Genomic DNA, 20740 nt, shown 5'->3' on the forward strand with positions numbered 1-20740 from the left:
GAGGATTTCAGAGTGTTCCAGAGACAAAGGCAGGAGCGGCACCTTGTTTTGTTTGTTTGTTTGTTTGTTTGTGTCACTGTGAGTGTCTAATGATTGTGCTAAAGTGTTTCAGGAATAATTACAGCAGGCCCACCCCATGTGCCAAGGGAAGAGCCTAGAATCACTGTCCTGTATGCAGGACAAATTAAAGCCACACTCCAAAGGTTTCCCTGCCCCAGTGACCCACCTTGTGACTTGGTATTCTAAGTTTGTATTCCAGAAGATGCATGGCTTCATTGTCCTTTCACAGAACAAATCACAGCACTGACACTCAGCGTGGGCTCCTGGGTAGGTGCTATGAGTCATCTCACTTACCAGAGGACACCTGGCTGGAAAGCCTGGTCTGCAGGGTTCATCCTCTACCAGCCTCTGCCAGATCCCAGGGAGCCTTCGATGTTCAGAGTGGCAGAGGTCTTCACCAAGGTGATCTGAGAAGCTGTGCTTTTCTAAAGTTTCCCAGAATAATACATTCTGCCCATTTTGTTGGTTAAAACAGGTTCTGTAACTAGCCTGAATCAAGAAATATGCTCTTTATGGCAAGGAACTGAAGTAAATGGATGATGAGAATGTGACTTGCATGTGTTTCAGCATCCAGGGGGAGTTTCAGAACATATACTCCAAGACAGTAGTTACAGATATTTTGGTAAAATATTGTAATTATCTCGTCTTTATCTTTTATACTCCTCGCTGGTGTGTGTGTGTGTGTGTGTGTGTGTGTGTGTGTATGTGTATGTGTGTGTGTGTGTGTGTGTGTGTGTGTGTGTGTGTGTGTGTGTGTATTATTTGTCAAAACATCCTCATAGTGCCAGTCTGAAAAAGTTATAGCAATTATGTCATTTACATGTCTTCAAGCATGTACTAATGCTATAGCTAGTTACACACCATAGTGTACAAGTGTAGTGGGCTATTTGGCAAAAGTATTTTAAATAGTTGATTGACTCTATTGCCATAGCTCTACATTATACTTTATATTCTACTTTCCATTTTCCAGAACAATCTTGTGACTTTCTTAAGCAGCCACCCCCACCCCCTGTGATTTCCAGAAGTTTTTTTATGATCTGTTTTCCAGATCACTAGCCATTTGAATTTAAGATGCTGAGTAATGAAAGATAGTAATTTTCCAATGGCCATTTATCCTTTTCTTCCCATTGCCATGGTGATGGGAATGACACACAGGACTTGTGCATGCTAAGCACCAAGCCCTCATCAGAGAAATGTCCCTCCACCTCAGTGGTCGTACTTCAGAAAGACAAAGACAGCACTTCTGTGGTTACAAATTGGGGAGCTGAAGTTTTCTTTGAGCCAGCTGTTCTTTGCTCTAGCCTTCCTCCAGCCGACAATACCGGTAGCCAATGCAGAGTTTCATTTCCAAGTCGGAGTCACAGAAACCCGGTCCTCCTTAAAGAAGAGGATAAAAATGTGTGTCCTGATTTGCTCTGGAAAATAATATTGAGGACTAAGTTGGTTTTAAACAATGTCTACAAAAGGTAAAACTAAATGTTATTGTTGGAAAACAGATAATTAAAAGAATTTTTCTGGGCATAAAGAAGAACTTTGGAACCCTAAAAATGAGTAACTATTAGAATATATCATAGAAAGAGGGTGGCAGGGGGAGAGGGGAGGTCTGGGTATTTGGGATTTTTCTGTTCTTGTCAGTTTGACACTTAGAAATTGAAGTTTCAGATACTATTCTATGAGGAAACAATTTTCCATTATGGTAAGAGTTTGCTTTTGGATCATTGGCTCTAGAAATAGTCTCCTAGATAAACTAAGAGACTGGGAAGGAAAACATTTTGCAAAGATAGTTCTGAGAATTCTTAGGAGTTGCTGTAGTCTCTTAAGCAGTGGTATTTCTTGTGGTCTTTTTTTTTTTTTAATCAGGTACAGCGAGTCAGATCCAGTGAAGGTATAGACTGTGGCATTTGGCCATTAGGGAACTACCAATGAAGCTGCAGTAGAGTTTGTGCTCACCTAAGTGGAGAGGGCACCATCCCACCATACTGGGGCCATGTGGCATTCAGCCTTATCATTGCCAACATTCTGGGAGGGATCCTAAATTGAAGATTTTATGTGGGTTAGTTGCTAATTGTAATCAAATGCCTTTAAAACAGCCTGTGCTGATCATTGTACTAAGCATGTTATACCTATCGCAAATACTTGGCCCTGGCTTCTGCCTTATGAAAGACTTCAAGAGACAAGTTAAAGATAAAGAAAACTATAAATATTGAAAGACAGAAGAGAAAGGAAAGAAGAAATACTATTTTTAAGTAGAAAATATACTGTGTGTTATATATTCACTCTAAGTTCAAGAAGCTATTCACAGTCACTAGAAGAGTTTTCATATGCTTTTAAGCATCTGACTCACAAGTTCAGGCATCTGAAACTGAAAATGTAAAACTGGTAACTCAAGGGAAGAGAGCATGTAGCATGTAGGAAGCCAGTGAACTAGCTAGATGAGGGCATTGTGTTTTCTCTTTAACTCAGAAATAAAGAATGGCAGGAATGCATCCAGTATCAGCCTAAATGGAGAAAAATCTTGAAGCAATCCCACTGAAGTCAGGAATGAGACAGGGCTGTCCACTGTCCCCACTTCTCTTCAATACTGTACTCAGAGCACTAGCTGAAGCAGTAAGGCAGAAGAAGGAAGTTAAAGGAAACAACTAGGGAAAGAGTCATCCATCACTCTTTACAGGTAATGTATTCTCCGTGAGAGATCCCAGCAGTCCAACAGCAAGCAGAGGAAGAGTTCATGAACACACTCCAATTCACAGTAGCTGCAAAGGAAATAAACTTCTAGGAACAAGCCTAACAAAGGAGGTGAAGGACCTCTATAATGAAAAATGTAAGCCTCTGAAGGAAGATTAAGGTACTACAAAATAGAAAGGAGTCCCATATTCATGGATTGGTAGAATTAATTTTGTAAAAATGACCATTTTACCAAAAGCCATTTACAGACTCAGTCCAGTGCCAGTCAAATTCTCCTTCTCATTCATCACAAAATAGAAAAAAAAAACTATCATAAAATTCATATGGAATCACAAAAGATTGCAGATAGAAAAATATCCTGAGAAAAAAGAACAATGTTGGAAGGATTACCATTCCAAATCTCAAGATACATTACAGAATATAGTAATTAAAATAATATAGTCCTGGCAGAAAAGCAGACATGTAGACCAGTAGAACAAAATTGGAAGCCCAACTGTGAGTCCATATGACTTCAGCCATTAAAAGATGCCAAATACCTTTGCTGAAGACAAGAAAGCATCTTCAGTAAGTAGAAAACTGGACGTTTACATACAGAAGAATGTGAAATTAGAGCCATATATATCACCTTGCACCAAAACTAACTCCAAATGGATCAAAACCCAATTGTGAAACCTGAAATCCTGACTGTCAGACTTTGACCACCTACACAGTGTCTACATGATATAGGTGTAGGAAAGAACTTTCTGAATAGGACTCCATTTGCTCAAGAATTAAGCCTATCAGTTGAAAAATGAGACTTTGTAAAACAACAACAACAACAACAAAAAACTAAGAAGCTTCTACACAGCTAAAAAAAAACAAGCAAAGAGAGAATATTTCTCAGAGATATATCTGAAAGAGGATTAATATCCAGAATACATCAAGAACTCAGAAAACAAAGTTTAAAAAAATGGGCCAGAGATCTGTACTGAGAGTTCTCAGAAGAAGAAGTAAAAATGGTTGAGAACTATCTCAGGAATGCTCATCACCCCCTGCAACTAGGGAAATGCTTATCAAACAACTTTAAGGTTCCATCTTATCCTAGTCAAAGGGCAAAAATCAACAAAACAACCAGTAACAAATGCTAGAAAGGATGTGGCAGGAAGGAAATCCCCATTCACTATTGATGGGATGGCAAACTGGTCCAGTCACTTTGGTAATCAGTGTGGAAAATCATCAACAAGCTAAAAATAATTCTGCCATATGACCCAGCTATACCACTCCATAACATGCTCAGAAGACAACATTCTACTCCATAGATACTGGCTCAGCCATGTTCATTGCTGCTCCATGAATAGTAGCTGGAAAATACAATCTAAGTGTCCTTCAGCAGATAATGAAAATATCACATATACACTATGGAATATTATTCAGCTGTAAAGAAAAAATGAAATCATGAAATTATCAGGTAAATGGATGGAAACTAGGAAAAAGTTAGGTAACCCAGACCCAGAAAGACAAGCATCACATGTTCTCCTTTATCTGGGGGTCCTAGCTCCAGATCTTTATATGTGAGTATATAATCTAGAGTAACTATAGAAACCAGGAAAGGAAAATGGGGCCATTGATGGGGTAGGGGTGTGGGGAAGCAATAGAGAGGGGAAGATCAAGGTACAAATGATCTGATCGGGGAAATGGAAAAAATGGGGGGTCTGATTAGGAAAGGGGAGATAAATACAAAAGAAGGAGGATAAAACAACAGTAAGGGTGTCTGGAGAAGTCCTCAGGAATTCCACAATTAACTACTTAGAAATGCCTATGACATTTGTAAGTTGGTGTATAAATATGCATATATATAGTTTAAATGACATTTTCACGTCTGGGTTGACAATGCTCCCAGAAAGAGCCATAGACTAGTAAACCCCAACATGAGGCATGAGAAGCCCTCTTGTGAGTTGTTGGTTAGGGCTTTCAGAGAGATTTCCAAAGAATTATAGGTAATTGCTGTTGCCCTTGTTTGCCTCCTGGAGGTGGAAAGTAAGTCCCTATTGCTGAAGACACTGTGTACTTCAGACACAGGGCCCAGAGAACCCCAGCTAGTTCTGACCTGAAAGTCCCCTCACTTAGAACTAGCTTAGAGGGTACCAAAAGCACCATGCAAGCTTCCAAAAGATGGAAACAACTGGTAGTCTTACCTAGCTATTATGCCTGTGAACCATCACAACCAGCATGGCACAGTAACCCTAAGAGTACAGTAGTGGCATGGATACCTTGGTGGTAACCAACAGCTCTCTAGTTGGACGTAAGACCTGTTCAACAGGAGAAAAATCATACCAGGGTACTGCAAAACCTAGCCAACTACCCAGAGCTAATGAAGTCATGGATTTTGGAGGAAAATCCCTAACTGATCCTTTACTAAACCGGCAGAATCCCTACCTACAGTCTAAATATTTATTGTTATATCCACAGATAAGTGCAGTCCTCACCCCTCATCCAGGAAACTTCTCTTTGTAGTAGACAGAGACCATTATAGAGAACAACAGATCAAATTGCAGAGTTGTGGAGGCCGATTGCAACCAATACGCCTACAACACAACTTGTGCACCTTAGGTTCAGGAGTCATTGTGGAAGGGGGACAGAAAGATTGTAAGAGCCAGGGAAACAGAGTTTGCTGTGACATTGTGTCTCCTAGAAATGTCAGAAGCTACACCCATAATGTTTCACCAACATGGCTTCCTAAAATAACCTGAACAAGGACTACACCAATAGATAAGCAATGTGGAAGGGGGAAAGCTCATGAGGCTTCAACCCCAGACAAAGATCTACAGGCAACTAAGGAATGCTAAGAGTGAGAGAAATAGTCTTCCCCGGGGAAAAACAGGCCACTTGGTTCTCTAATGCCAAATAGCCCTGAAAATATGCATACAAGTAATATTATACTGATTGAGCAGGTTGTACTCTTTAGGAATATACACACACACACCATTAAAGAAAAATAGGCTATGAATTTGAAAAAGATCAAGGAGTGGTTATATTGGAGTGTTTGGAGGTGGGAAATGATATAATTATAACATAATCTCAAAACATAAAAAGAAAACAATATTTTTAGGAAGCAATAGAATAGCAGGAACAAGATGCAGCTGGTATCAGAACAAAGTCATCTCTTAAGACCTAGTTATCTTGAGTACCCAGTAGGCCCATGAAGGTACTGATGTCATAGAGGGATAATGTGGGTGATGATTGATTAAAAAGAGGTCAAATTGTTGGAAATAGTCTGGTGTTTTAAATATTCTCTATCTAATGACTTAAAATACATAAATCATTGTAGGGAAATTTGAAAACCTAGGAAATAAAATAGTATTTAAAATAGTAGTTTTAAAGCCTAAATGAAGTAAAATAGTTTTTTTTATAATTTTCTAAAAAGTAAGCGCAGAATTTGGCAATGTTGGTTCCTTAACAGCCAACTCATTATCAAATGGATCCAATCTAGGTCTAAATAAAGAGGCTATCAGTTGGCTCAGATGACCCTTATTTCTCACCCTATCCAAAAATATCAGCAGAAAAATGGATCAAAGACTTTTTGTAAGAGCTGGAACTCTTAAACTAAGGAAAACATTTAAATATATTGGCACAGTCGAGGACCTACTGAAAGAGACTCTAGTAGTTTAGGTAGCAATACCAATGGAACTGAATAAAACGAAAAATAAGTAAGCATGTGAAGAGACTACCTGGGAGTGGGAGAAAGTCTGCTGGTTATGTGTCTGATAGATACTGTCTAGAGTACACAAGGAACTAAGAAGCAATTGATGCAGTCTAACGGCAGATGAGCTAATAATGAAGTTTTCAAAAGATGGCCTGTGAACATGAAAACTGTTCAATATCTTTTGGAATTAGGGAAAATGTAAATTAAAACTGCAATGAAATTCTATCTCAAAACAAGTAAAATGGCTTTCATTTAAGAAAACAGTAACAAATGCTTGGGTGGAGGTGGGGAAAGGAACATTACACAATATTCATTTTTTGGATTGTATAATTTACTCTTTTAAATCCAAAGTGAGAAAAATTTAATCCACTTGATCTTCTTGTGAGCAGCACAATTTCCTTTATGACAGTCCCCCCTGCCCCTCAAACTTGCTTCTGTCGTGTGTGATGTTTTAGCTCAGGGTATACAGACTGATCCCTTGGCACTGGGTACTTACATACTGGGCTATGTAATATAGATTCTTTTGATGTAGGGTCATTCTGCCTCCCCTGAGGCCCACTGACTACCGGAAGAGTACCACTTTAATAATTTCAGACCCTGTTATAGCCCCCAGCACTACAGCAAATGAATGGACAGATGAATGATTGATAAAATGGAATACCTACAATGTGTGGTTTCTTTCTTATGACTCAGTCATAAAAGCAAAGTTCAAATAATGGGTCATTTACAAAGCAAAACCACGTTATTTTTAAGATCTTAAATCTCTTATGAAGATGTTCATTACATTGTGTCATTTTGACTGAAATGTCTTAATTAACCATATATTTCCTTTCAGTTTTCAGATTTCTGAGTATCAGTATTTTAGTTTTTGGGTCACACAGACATTACAAACAGATGGAGCCAAATGGTTTATGTATTTCATTGCCAGCTTAGCTCTTTGACCATGCTCTTACTTGTCATTATTTGGTTCCCTTTCAAATAAACCTATTTACTTGTATTTGTACAATACCCTGTTAGTTCTTTGCACAGAATTAGTCTGCGTGTGTGCGTACATTCATGCGTGTGTCTGTCTGCCTGTGTGTGTGTGTCCCACTTTAAATAAGGGTGACAAAGCAAGTGAATGACTGTGGTTTGGATTGAGATGTTTTAGAATCGTTGTCATACAGAAGGTCACATCTGTTAAGTCACCTGATGCTGTCCTCATTATCCTGTGGGAGCTTGCTTAAAAAGCTGGACCTTTTCCTTCAGCTCTCTGCGTCGAGCCCCCTAGGCTTGGCTGCAAGCTGCTGCCCTGCCCTGCTGCTCTAATGTGTCTTTAAACATTTGCAGGTCAAATGATCCTTTCACAGGGGTCACCTAAGACCTTCAGAAAACAGATTTTTGCATTACAATTTGTAACAGTAGCAAAAGTACAGTTAGGAAGTAGCAATGAAATAATTTTATCGTAGGGGGTCACCACAACATGAGCTGTAGTACAGGGTTACAGCATTAGGAGGGTTGAGAACCACTGCTCTAGAGCTTTTTCAAGAGAAAAGGAAAGCAAAATCAGATCAATAAAAACTTCATTCAGTACTATAGAATCTCAAATTTCATTTAGAACCTTGTAAAACTTTGTAAGTGATGTAATTTGCTGTCTGAAGATTTGTAAAATTTAAATTTAAAAACTTAAAAAACTTTTCAGTTAAAAGCTTTATTTTTTCAGAATTTATAATAGCTTTTATTTAGCCTATATATCTCCAATGTATAATTCATGCACTAAGCAGGCTGAATATATAGCTAGTGTTGTGACTTTTCAGTAGAAAAGCAAAGCACAGCCTCTACCTCTTTGGAGCTGTTCCTCAGTGATGTGAACCATTGACTGAGAAGATCAGAATGTGCTATCCAACTCTACAAAGATTTCTGGGAACAAGATGGACTCAAATCAGGGATGTGATTTTTGATTTAAGACTTCCTTATGTTTAAAAGATTGATGATGTGGTGATTAAAGGTGGGTTCAGTCTAACTGAACAAGGATTCTTGCTTCTACTGTAAAGATGATCTTTTTTTTTTAAATTGAAATTTGACTACAAACACTTGATAGATGTGTTGGCATTAAATACAGCTAAACTTTTTGTTGACTGTTTTTGCATATTTTACATTATTTGGTTGCCAAAATATATTTGTTGTACATAATTTAAGGTTATAACTCTAGATTGTTTATTTGAAATCTGGCCTTTTACTAAGGTCCTGAGGTGCATCTTTAAGGTATTAATTTAAGGGGTGTGCATGTGTGTTTTATTGAAAATAGTTTTTCTTCCTCTCATAATATATCCTGATTATGGCTTCCCTCCCTCTACTCCCAGTTCCTCCCCCATCCCCTCCCATCCAAGTCTACAATTTGATAAAACAGAAAGTAATACATTGGAGTTAGACAAAACAAACAGAAGAAAAAGAACCCAGAAGATGGCACACTCAGGAATTCCATAAAAACACTAAACTGGGAGTCATAATATGTGAAAAGGACCTAGTGCAGGCCCTGTGCATCCTGCCTCAGTCTCTCTGAGTTCATATGTTTTGATTATGTTGATTTAGAGGACCTTTTTTTCTTGGTGCCCTCATTACCTCTGGCTCCTATACTTTTTCTGCCTCTTCTTTTGTAGGATTCCCTGACATCGGGGAGCAATTTGATAGAGACATCTCATTTAGAATTGAGTGTTCCAAGGTCTCTGGTTCTCTGCATAATCTTTGGCTGTGGATCTCTGTGTTTGTTCCCATCTGCTGCAGGAGGAAGCTTCTCTGATGATGGCTGAGCAAGGCACTGATCTATGAGTATGGGAAGTCATTAGGAGTCATTTTATTGTTATATGTTTTCTTTCTTTCTTTCTTTAGAGCAATAATATTTGGTTTTACCCTAGGTCCCTGGGCCACGTTGTCTCAGGGTCTTGGTCACCCAAGCAGTATCTAGCACAGGTTCCATCTCGTGGAGTGGCTTTCAGTCAAGTCAGATACTGTCTGGTCACTCCCACAGGCTTGGTGCCACCACTGCACTAGCATAGCTTGCAAGGACACCATTGTCCTTTCAAAGGGTTGTGGTTGGGTTGCTGTCTACCTTTCTCTTTTGGTAGAGTGCAGAGTACCTTCCTGTACCAAAGATGCTAGAACATGGGGTGAAGGCCCTTTGTAGGCACCAGCTCCATTTCTGTTCACTAAGTTGTGTAGGTGTTGTCTTCAGCAATGGGGCCTTGTTGTCAGTTTGTGGAGAGCAGCCTATAGTCTTGACGGCAGCCTGGGTTTTTTGGGGATTCCCTTTGGACCCTTTTGGCCAACAACTCAATTAGATGTAACCTAGTCCTAGAACTTCCAAAAGAAGCTTCATTTGGTGACAAGACATGGCCAGTTGGGGCTCTGTATTACCCCATTATTTGGTGATTGCTTTCATATATGCAAATGTAGGCATGTATAGCTTTAAACTAGTTGGCCATTATTTTCTAGGCATTCTGTGTATGAAGCTGTTTTGCCTTTTCTTCTCAGTAACAGTTGGGACTTTTAACATGTCTGGTAAAAAGGTACTTGGGAGCTGTCTGCTTTGTCCAGCAAATGAGCACTAATAAATCTGAGGACTGTGTTGCATGTTCCCACTTCCAAGTCTCTGCTCAAGCTCCTCTGCCTTTATTGCCACAGCTTAGCTCTTTCCCTGCTCTGAATTCTGTGACCACTACTAAAGCCACATTTGACAGTCTACCATTTCCTTCCTCCACAAAATAGGAAGTTTCCAGGAAAAAAAAGCCTTTGAAGTTTAAGTCATCTTTGTTACCTGTTTTCTCTCTATAGTCAGTTGATAAGTTTTGATGATTCTTTGGATTCCCATCTCTCACTACTGTCCAACGAGAGGTAAACTGTCCAAACACCAGCTAACATAATCTTCCTGAGTTACTCATTTGGTTTTTGATCTGAGAGTGAAAAGAGCATCCTTTGAGGTTGGCAGACACCCAGTGTGTGGCTGATGCTGAAATACCTGCAGCTCCTCCATGCTTCTGCTTTCTGGCACACCGTCTTCTTGGTCCTCAAAGTTTTTCTTACCTGTAAAAATGTGAGTTATTTTAAGGCCTACCAAAGATCTCGGTGACATCTTTCCTGTTGTCCCTATGTCTTTCTTGGTTGGTACCGCTAACTAAAGTTTTCTATTCTCCTGGTTTATACTGCTCATTAAACTGGAATAAGCCTTCTGTGGTACCTGAAAACATGGAAGTTGTTTTCCCGTTGAGATTCTGGGAAGACATAATGTATTATGACCCTTTCTCCCAACACTGAGCAGAGCTTACAGTGTAGAGTAGGTGCTCAAATACTGATGCTTATTGTAGACTTTTTGCATAAATTGTATTGCTGTGCTCAAATACTGATGCTTATTGTAGACTTTTTGCATAAATTGTATTGCTGTTCTCTAACCCAAGAAGGGATAAAATATGTATCTTTCTTCAATTCTTTATTGGCTCAGGATCTCCTTATTTCTGTTTCCATCTGCTTCTGAGTAGTGGGCACACTGGAGAATGGCTGTAGGCTTCTGGATTGGTTGCATGTGCTTTGGAGAAGGAAGTTAGGTTGTTACTGAACTTTCCAAACTCCAGTTTTGCCAGGTGTGGTGGCTCATGCCTGTAATCCCAACACCCAGAAGGCTCAGGCAAAAGGATCACAATGAATTCTAGGCCAGCATAGGTGTATATAGAGTGTTCCCTCCCAACCAGCCTGCTCTAGACTGAAACCCTTTCTCAAAACAACAACAAACCCACCAGATTTTAAAAAGGAAACTATTTTCTTCTTCTTACTATAGATGGTAAGATGGTATTACTGTTAGCAGTGTGCTGCATATGTATCTGTGATCTTTGTATTTAATTTAGTTCTTTCTAACATTGAACTAATTCTATTGAGCTATACACACATATGCATATACATTTATAGACACACGGGCATATAAAACACTGAGGTCGTCACTTCGTGATCAAATAGAATATAAGTAAAATACCTTAAGCACATATATTTTTGGTACCATATGATAATCTTTTGTCTTTTAAAATAATAGATGGCCAGAATGTTGCATGCCTTTTGGGTTTGTAGCCTTTGATGGTGTAGAGGTTGAAAGTGGTGAATGTGGTGTGTATCACAGCACTGACTGGGTCACCATTGCTCTTTGTTCACAGACGTTCTGGTGATTTTAGATATTGCCTGATGAGTGCTCTTTTGAGACATAAGAGACAGAAAACATGTTGCACTTTACTAGAAACGTCTGAGTTAATACAGTGAAGTAGTAATTAAACTAACAGGCACCTCTTTTTTATTGTAAGTCAGTCTAAACCAGGGCTTCTCAAACTCCTCACACTCAAGCTCCTCTTCACTCAAGACATGTTTATGTGACTGCAGGCTTATATACATGTAAAATAGGCATATAGTTCAAGCACTGATATTCATGAATACATCTTCAACAGTTCTTTGATGTTCTTGTAATTTTTCTTTTGTTAAAGATGAAAGCAAATATGCATACTAATGAGATGGGTGTACTTGTTTATTTTTTCCTTAAAAATTAAATTCTGGTTAAATATTTGATACTGCAGGACAAAGAACATATTCACTGTTTTTCAGAGTTGATTGATGGTTTGATTTTGTAATTATCAATGCTGAGCATGCCATTCACATCAGTACCTAATACAGAATGGCTAAAGTAAGCTTAAGAGAACTTCAGAAAATACTGGAAATTCTGTTCTACTCCCAAGCCTGAAAACTCAACAGCAACACAAATAGTAATTTAAAAATTAAACATTCTTAACACAATGCATTCCAAAGATATATGTACTTCATACATGCTGAGGAATGGTAGTAGGAAAATATTTAAAAGTCTTTGTTTTCTGTAAGAGCAGGAAACTGTGAGCTGTTTGTCATGAGTCTGGAGTCTGCACTGTAACATTTCCAGCAGTATGGAGGGCCCTGCAAGCATGGCATGCACAGTGCAAAGTGCACACACTGTGTTCAGAGCTGCAGTGCTGTTGTGAGATGCAGCACGGGCAAGAGCTGCCAGAACACCTTACCTTTGTGACTGTGTGATTTCTAATTAACTTGTAATATTTACACATTCAGAAACTTGATTGTTGCTAATTTTTATAGTTCCCACATTCAGTTATCTGCCCCATCTGGAGTCACAACTCAGTTTAGGAGCTGGGATCCAGTGTTTCAAGAGTTTCTTTTTATATCTGAACAGTAAAGTCTTCAGACCTTTGTTTTTTGTTGTTGTCTTTTGAGGGGCCCACCACCCAGCTCCCAAATAAATCATACATGGAGGCTTATTCTTATGAATGCCCAGCCCTAGCTTGGCTTGTTTCTTGCCAGCTTTGCTTAAATTATCCCGTCTACTTTTTGCCTCTAGGCTTTTCCCATTCTCTTACTTCTGTAAATCTTACTTTTATTCCATGGCTTGCTGTGTAGCTGGGTGGATGGCCCCTGGAGTCCTCCTCCTTCTCTGGCTACTTCTCTCCTCCCAGATTTCTCCTTCTATTTATTCTCTTTGCCTGCCAACCGCACCTATCCTTTCTCCTGCCTTGCTATTGGCTGTTCAGATCTTTATTAGAGCATCAGGTGTTTTAGACAGGCACAGTAACACAGCTTCACAGAGTTAAACAAATGCAACATAAACAAAAGTAGCACACCTTAAAATAATATTCTGTTACAGACCTTCTCTTGCTGTTCAGGTGCATATATAAAATACAAATATGCATTATTGAGAGATTATATGTCACCTGAAACAGTAAGATCTTTGTTTTTCCAATACTGTATGTGCTTAAAATTTAGATACACACACACACACACACACACACACACACACACACACACACACACACGATAAAATAGGGTACCCAGAGTGAAAGAGAAATGGATGTGAAGCCATGGAAATTTTAGAGAATTCCATTTTATGAGTCTTTCTTTCTCTAACTTTATGGATTATATGATTTGCATTTCCTAAGGCCTATGGGCTATCTGAAAATGTAATATTAGCATGGATGTTAAGATGTTGAAATTTCTACTATTCCTTCCAATGGTGTCTTTTTCTTAATTGCAGTAAATGTAACATGTATTGTTCTTAGGAGTCTTAATTTGATAACTGTGTGACTTTGGGCTAACAATGGCAGGTTTCTGGGTTTATTTATTTATAAAATGAAGAGGTGGTATTAAACTTTAAAACTCTTATACATGTATTAGAAATGTTCGACTACATGTAAGCACATGCATGTATATGCTAGTCTTATGGGACTCACCTGCTGAAATATGAAGCAGCCTTCTTGTGTATGTGTGCTAGCAGTAGTCATGCATTCCTGACCTTGTTTATGTCAGAGAGCTTTGTCAGTTTTGTGTCTTGTATTAAAAGTGAACTTACGGCCATGGGGACTGTGATCATTAGAGTGAGTGAACATGTTTAGAGGTTTGTCTACTGCTGAAAGCAGGGCTTTGGGGGGGGCGTGGGGGCGTGGCTCCATACACTATCTCTTCTTTTGGCTAAGGAATTTCTCTTTGATCTTCCAGATTGAGGACATGAATACTTGCAAAGCCATATTCTGTGTTCGTTCCATCACTGTTTGCTTTGTGGACTTTATTAAACTAAATAAGAGAAAGAACCATGAGATGGTTTTTGGTGTAAATTAGGCTTCTCAAGTTGGCTCCATATGTCATCAACCTGTTCAAAACACTTGCATTGCTCCAGTGGGGTGTGTGTGTGTATGTGTGTGTTGGAAATTCAGTCATTCATGGAACATACTTCACACACACTGTATGTTTCAATGTGCTTGTTTCTGTGATGGATTCCAGTCATTTGTACAACATACTTCACACACACATGTGCCCCATTAAATTTTGCATTATAACCCCTTAAGAAAAGAACCTTTCCTTTTGTAGGTCCATAGCACCTAAGAAATAACTTTGTTAGTCTCTGAGTAGTTTGTACTGTTGAGGTTTTTGGGTAGAATGTGCTGTTCTTAGGATAGCGAAGTGTCTGGAGGTAAATATGATTAACTCTACTGAGGTCCTGTGTCTGAAGTCCATTTCTTTTGGTTTGGTTATAAGCTGATTGAATCTATAGTCTCTCTTACATAATACCTTTATAGCAATTTCGGGTTATAATATAGGAACATTGGATGAGTGGAAGGACGTGTAAATGGGTGGATGAGTGGATGGATGGATGGATGGATGGATGGGTATGTGGATGAGTGTGTGGAAGGATGTATGGATGGATGTGTGGATGAATGGATGGATGTGCATCTGCATGATTTTTCATAGAACCTGAGATTTGAGGTCCTTTAGCTGTCTAGATATATGCGCTTAATTTTGGGTCTACTGTAGTTGATATTCAGAAAGTTTTTAATCAGTCATTTTTAATATGAAAATCATCAAAACAGATTGAACACTGAGTAATAATAAAGACCAATAAAGATCAGAGAACATACAAGATTGGCAGACTCTCCAAAGAATAGCTACCAATTAAATGGGCAGGGGCGTGGAAAGCGGACTAAAGCTTTTTTTATAATTGCAAATGGATAACCATATTATTTTCAATGGTAAAAATGATACTTTCAGCCAATCCTATGTCTGCAGTGTAACTTTGAATTTCTTTATGGTACATAGTACTTCAAGTAGTTGATGACTTACAGAGTATTTTGTAAAAATGAATGTTACAGTCAACCTGTTTCCAGACATTATGAATTGCTCTTAGGTAAAGGCAATATTTGGTGGCATTTAACTTTGTGATTTAATAATTTATTGCATCATCAAATAAATGCCATCTTTATTATATGTTTGGGATGATTGAGGGGACCTTCAGGTGAGAGGGTGGAACTTAGTTAACCGTTCTCTGAAGATATAGCAAGTTTCAGTTTGGGGTCATAGTATTTCTTCTCAAATATAATATGATTGCCTGAAAGGAGGTAGACCATGTATTTTTTTCCAGTTCAGTGTTATTGCTCATTATCAGCTGGTGCACATGGGAACAACTTAATAAAGTTTGGGTAATTTAGTTTTCAGTTTAAATTCTCAACTGGCAATTGGCCGAAAATTCCCATCTGAAGAAGGGAGCACCCAAATGCATTTTGGTTACTGCCTGCTCGGCATAGGAAGGCACCATCAAGAATAATGGAGAGACTAGCACCAAAAGGAAACCAATGGTAAGAACTTTCTCTTCACTTATACATGCATTTATGTATATAACGCATATATATTTAAAATAAAATTTTAGTGTTTTTATTCTAGGACATACGACCAAATGTGTGAGTCTTACATGTCTGTTATACTTTTATAGGGTACATGCAGAGAACAGTCTCACAAGAGATTTTATACATGCAGTGTTGAGAAAACTAAGAAAATGTGCAAACATTAGTCTATATGGTTCATACAAAGTTGAACAAGTTTAGTTTTTGTAGTTCTACTGTACCTAATTATCTTTAAAATAGCATGTTATAAATATTGCTTGAATGAAGTTAAGTTTTAAGAATATTTATACCAAACTGAATTTTTCTATATAATTTCTGGGTATCTCTCAAACTAGTCATAAAGTTTATAATAAGAGTTTATTTTTACTTTGATAGCAAAATAATATAAACAAAGAAAAAATCTATTTACCTTAAAAATTTTACTATAGAAGTTAGGTATGGTAGTGCACACCATAATCTAAGCACTCTTGAGACTGATGCAGGAGAGTTGACAGTTTGAGGTCAACAAATCTCAAAGAGTTTTAGGTAACAAAATGCTGTCCAAAACTGTTTCTATACATTGAAAATTGCTATTACATCTTTATATAAAATACTAATTTTACAAAATTATTTCTATAACCAAAATGAGCCAAACGATCTATTTATACCACCTAACTTTGGTGATAAAGTCAGACGTCTCTGTCCTATCTTTTTATGTTCACACTGAAACAAGAACCCCAGTTTGTATCATTTTGATATGCTGCAAATGAACTTAAACAATTTTTTAGAATGTAACTGGTGTCTACACATCTCTTCATATGGATATCTCCATCCTGTTGGACTGTAGGTGTTTTGGTTTAACTTTGGGTAGGAATGAGAGTTATGATCTAAAGCCAGCTTTTATCAAAACTTACATTACTGTCTCCATGGACATAGTAACTTTATGATACCTAGATAATAACCAATAAAGACCAGAATACTAATACTGCACAGTAATTCAGTTGACTGTTTTACTGTCAAACTTAGGATTTTGAGACTGAAATAATTTGAATAATTTTTCTTACTTAACTAGAGATGTGAAAATTTTATTAATTGAATCTTGCCATGATTTTAGCCATTCCACAGCTTAATGAGAACTGTATCGGAATTACCTCTGTGACAAGCACCTGCCTCAGCATCTCTCATGCTGTCATCAGATGTTGCCGTGCCCTGAGTACTAGATCACATCTACCCTCAGTCAAAGGTAGAACTGTAGTTGCAGACAGTCCCATGAGAAAGCATATGTTGCTGTGAGCAGAGAAACAGTAAAGTTGGGATATAAATAAACCATATTTTTAAAAGTGAAACAATAACTTGTTTCTGAACTTTTATTTTATAACCCTACTAATTGAACATCTTTTAAATAAAACCTTGGAAGATTCAGTTCTGACCATGGAGACATATGTTGTTATACTTCTAGTATAGTCTCTTAAATTTCTTAAGCATTTGCACAGAGACTTGTGAAAGTCAAATTCTTAGGTGAGAATTTCATATGTGGGAGAATTCATACTAGATCCTTCAGTATTTCAGAAATTATGCATGGAGAACTCCCAAGTTCTTCAATTGATAGAAAGTTATATGCAGACATTTTTAAAGTATGATTTCTTCATAAATTTTATCCCTGTTAAAAATGTAAAATTTATGTTCTTACATATGTATTTTAAGATTTTTGCATCAAGTTTTGAAAAATAAAATATTAGGCCATTTGAATGTCTGAAGTTGGTGCTTCTATCATAATATAGTCTCATTTACAAGAGACACTAGTGATGTTTGAAAAATAATCAAGTTAGTTGTTTTCATATGTAGATCATGAAGATTTTAAAAACTCTGATCAACCTAGGTGTTAATTTTACCATGTGTTAATTATACTTACACTGGCACTGAACGTGTTACTTGCATGTTCATATGGAGCTATAAAATTCAAGTAATTAGCATTTTCTCTGACCCTTTATAAACTATGCAACAATATTTCGAACTATTCATCTCAAACATGAAACTAAAATCAGAAAAGTTCATGTTTTTAGAACTAATGATCTTTCTCTAATTTACCACTGAAATATTTAAACATTTAAACATGAAATAAGACAAATATTTTTCAAGTAGTAAAATCCAAATTCATTTTTTCCTGAAAATTATGTGATTGTCTCTGCATGTACTCAGATGTTGCCAAGCTGTCTCTTACGTACTCTGATTTGAAGATGTCAGTGCAGAGATGGAGAACAGTCCTACCTGTTACTGTAGGAGAACCTCCTTGAGGAGAGCCTCCTTGAGGGGTGTCTTGGGGGAAATGGAAACATTCTTGGCTGTGTAGCATGCCTTGTGATGTCCAGAACATTCCGTATTCTTTGACCACTCCTTTGGGTTCTGTGAGTTAGGTTTAACTGATCTAAGATGTCAAGTAGGGAGTTTCACTACATGAAGGAACTTGAAACACCAAGGTATAAGAGAGGGTAATGAGGAGTGAACATGATCAACGTATAGTGAATGCCTAGCTGAAGAGTCACAATGACACCCTTTCCTTTGTCAGTTGAGTGTGCAGTAAGCATCTTTCTAAAGCACTGTTGCACACACAGCTCAGATGGGGGTGATGCATAGCCTCTCTTTGTTGAAATGCTTATTAATGAATCCTGAAGCAAGCAAAGGCTATTAGGAATCTTTTAGTATCTCTAGTGTAGCAAATACAGTGTGTGTTTTAATAGCTTCTGTCTGGATCTTTGAAGCTTCTGTCAGAAGAAATAAGTTGCAACTAAAAATTGTGTGGAACTGGAAGTTTACATTCTTGCTGCTATGAACCATGAGGTTCTTATGAACTATGAAGTTCTGCCCTATCTTTAAAGTTAATATCCTGGCAGTAACTGTCAACATGTTAAATTTTATGCAAGGTAGATGTTACTAGATATATTAAACTGCTACTTATGGTGGGTTTTTACTGAGTAAATCTAATAGAACAAATCCCATTTATGCATCAAATGAGTACTTGGTGGCAACCTGCTGTGTGTTGGACATTGCGCCGGACACTGGGGGCTCGTGCTAAGACTGTGATCCTCAGGTTGTAATTGAACACAGAACATAGACATTGAGCAGATAATTACCCACCCAGTGTCTCGTGGCATTGTAAAAACGAAGTCCTTTCTTAAATGTAACTCAGGAATTGATCCTCTAGTGTGTTAGTAATTTAACTAATGAATAAACTAATAATTCACCTTCCTCCTGAAATGGGCTTCAGTTTGGCAAAAAAAAAAAAAAAAAAAAAAAAAAATTGGCAGGAAGTCTTTAAAAGTGTTTCTTAGAAAGCAAAACAGTCTTCTTATGTGTGTGTGTGTATATTGTTTAATACGAGAAACTGCTATGGAAGGTCCTTAAAAACGTATATGGACTGCCATGTGGACTGCCTGTCATGTGTGTCATTCACTACAAACTCAGAACGCCTATCTTAGGTATTGTCCATCAGACATGTCATTTAAGAAAGCTATTCCAGGCAGTTTTACATAAGTACTTCCACACTGTAATTAAGAAGTTGGTCTCTAGGTCAGACTACACTTGTTATTAACACCTACACTTGGAAGGCTCACAGCCTTAAGAGTTCTCTGTGCTTCTGTTTCCTTCTCTCTAAAATGGAACAGTATACATCATACGGAAAACTAGATTTGTTATACACACACACACATATATTGCTTGGAATAGTATTTCACATGTAGAAAGTGCTAAGCATGGCTTCATATGTTTCTATTCACAACAGTAATAATAATGATAATTCTGTTATCAACAGTGTTCCACCTGGGTTGGGGAATGTAGCTTAATGGAGAGTGCTTCCCTAACATGCACAAAGGTCTAGGCTAAATCCCAAGAACCAGAAATTATGTTCTGCCTGATTGACAAAGTTAAGCCACCTGAAATAATTACAGAATAGATGGCTTTGTGTGAGGTGTATGCTGCCATTTACTCCAAAGAATTCACCTCTGATACATAGATCATAATCATTACCAAGACCTGTTACCCGTTATTGCTGTGGAATAGAGGGCAGGGGAATTTCACCTAGTCTGGTTCCTCCTTAACTTCATGCAGTTCAGCAGCTGCTCTAAAGAGGCCTCCATAACTGCATCTCTAGGACCAAGGTGAACTTAGCATTTAGCCCAAGACTCTTGAGTATCCCAGCCATGTGAGAGTGGTCCTTCTTCTCATTTAAGAAGGAATGTCAAACACCTGTTATTTGTCTCATGAAAGATAAACCAAAGTATTGTGAGTTTGTGAATGAAAAGATTGTGCTGAATACCACCCCAGTGAAAACCCCAATACAGCATCTTTTCATCAGTAGTTCCAACTTATACTATGGATTTGCAATCCTAAAAGGACATAATGATGCTTGTATATGTTATTGGAAAACAAAGTATTGTCTTAGCATAGTCCTATGTTACCATGAGAATTGATGTTTAAGTTGTAAGGCTTTCTATACATAGATCTTTTAAGTTGATTCCTACATAGATATATTCAGACTTAAGTGATTTTTTTTCCCAAGTAATGTATTTGTTGAAAAACAATTTCAGGATGAAATTTCAGATGACACTTACTTTGAATTGTGATTCTGTGGCTTTGAAGTTTATATATGCAAAAAGAGAACTTATATAGTGAATTAACTCAATTGTTTTAAGTACAAATATTTTTTATTTAAATAATAAAAATAGGGGCTGGAGAGATAGCTCAGCAGTTAAAAGCACTTGTTGCTCTTGCAGAGGACCCAGCTTCAAGTCTCAGCTCCCTATGGTGGCTTACAACAGGCTGTAACTCCAGTTCCTGGGGTTACAATGACCTCTTCTGACTTCTGCAGGCACCAGGCACACATATGGTGCATATACATACAGACATACGTACGTACATACATACAGACAAAGCATTCATATGTAAAATATATCTAAATTGTGTAATACATAAAAATAATCCTAAATTTATATCATATAATCTAGTATATCTTTTGATTTGCAATGTAGAAATCTTTCTCTCATTGTAAGATACTAAGTGAAAGACATTTCAATACAGTCTCCACCTCCACTGTTAGTTCTAATGCAGTCTGTGTCTACTG

At 37.7% G+C, this 20740-nt stretch overlaps 1 protein-coding gene and 1 long non-coding RNA gene across 2 annotated transcripts in view; one reads left to right on the top strand and one right to left on the bottom strand.

Moving 5' to 3' along the window:
• Positions 1 to 20740, top strand: part of Zeb1 (zinc finger E-box binding homeobox 1) — a 173186-nt gene that overhangs the window by 30374 nt on the left and 122072 nt on the right. The window lies entirely within an intron of this gene.
• Positions 983 to 10717, bottom strand: LOC131911553 (uncharacterized). Its single transcript, XR_009379392.1, has 2 exons — positions 9029 to 10717; positions 983 to 1437 (listed from the first exon to the last, which is right to left on the bottom strand). It is a non-coding gene; the product is annotated as an uncharacterized LOC131911553 (long non-coding RNA).

The sequence above is a fragment of the Peromyscus eremicus genome, chromosome 5 (assembly GCF_949786415.1).
Source record: "Peromyscus eremicus chromosome 5, PerEre_H2_v1, whole genome shotgun sequence".
Taxonomy (NCBI): Eukaryota; Metazoa; Chordata; class Mammalia; order Rodentia; family Cricetidae; genus Peromyscus; species Peromyscus eremicus.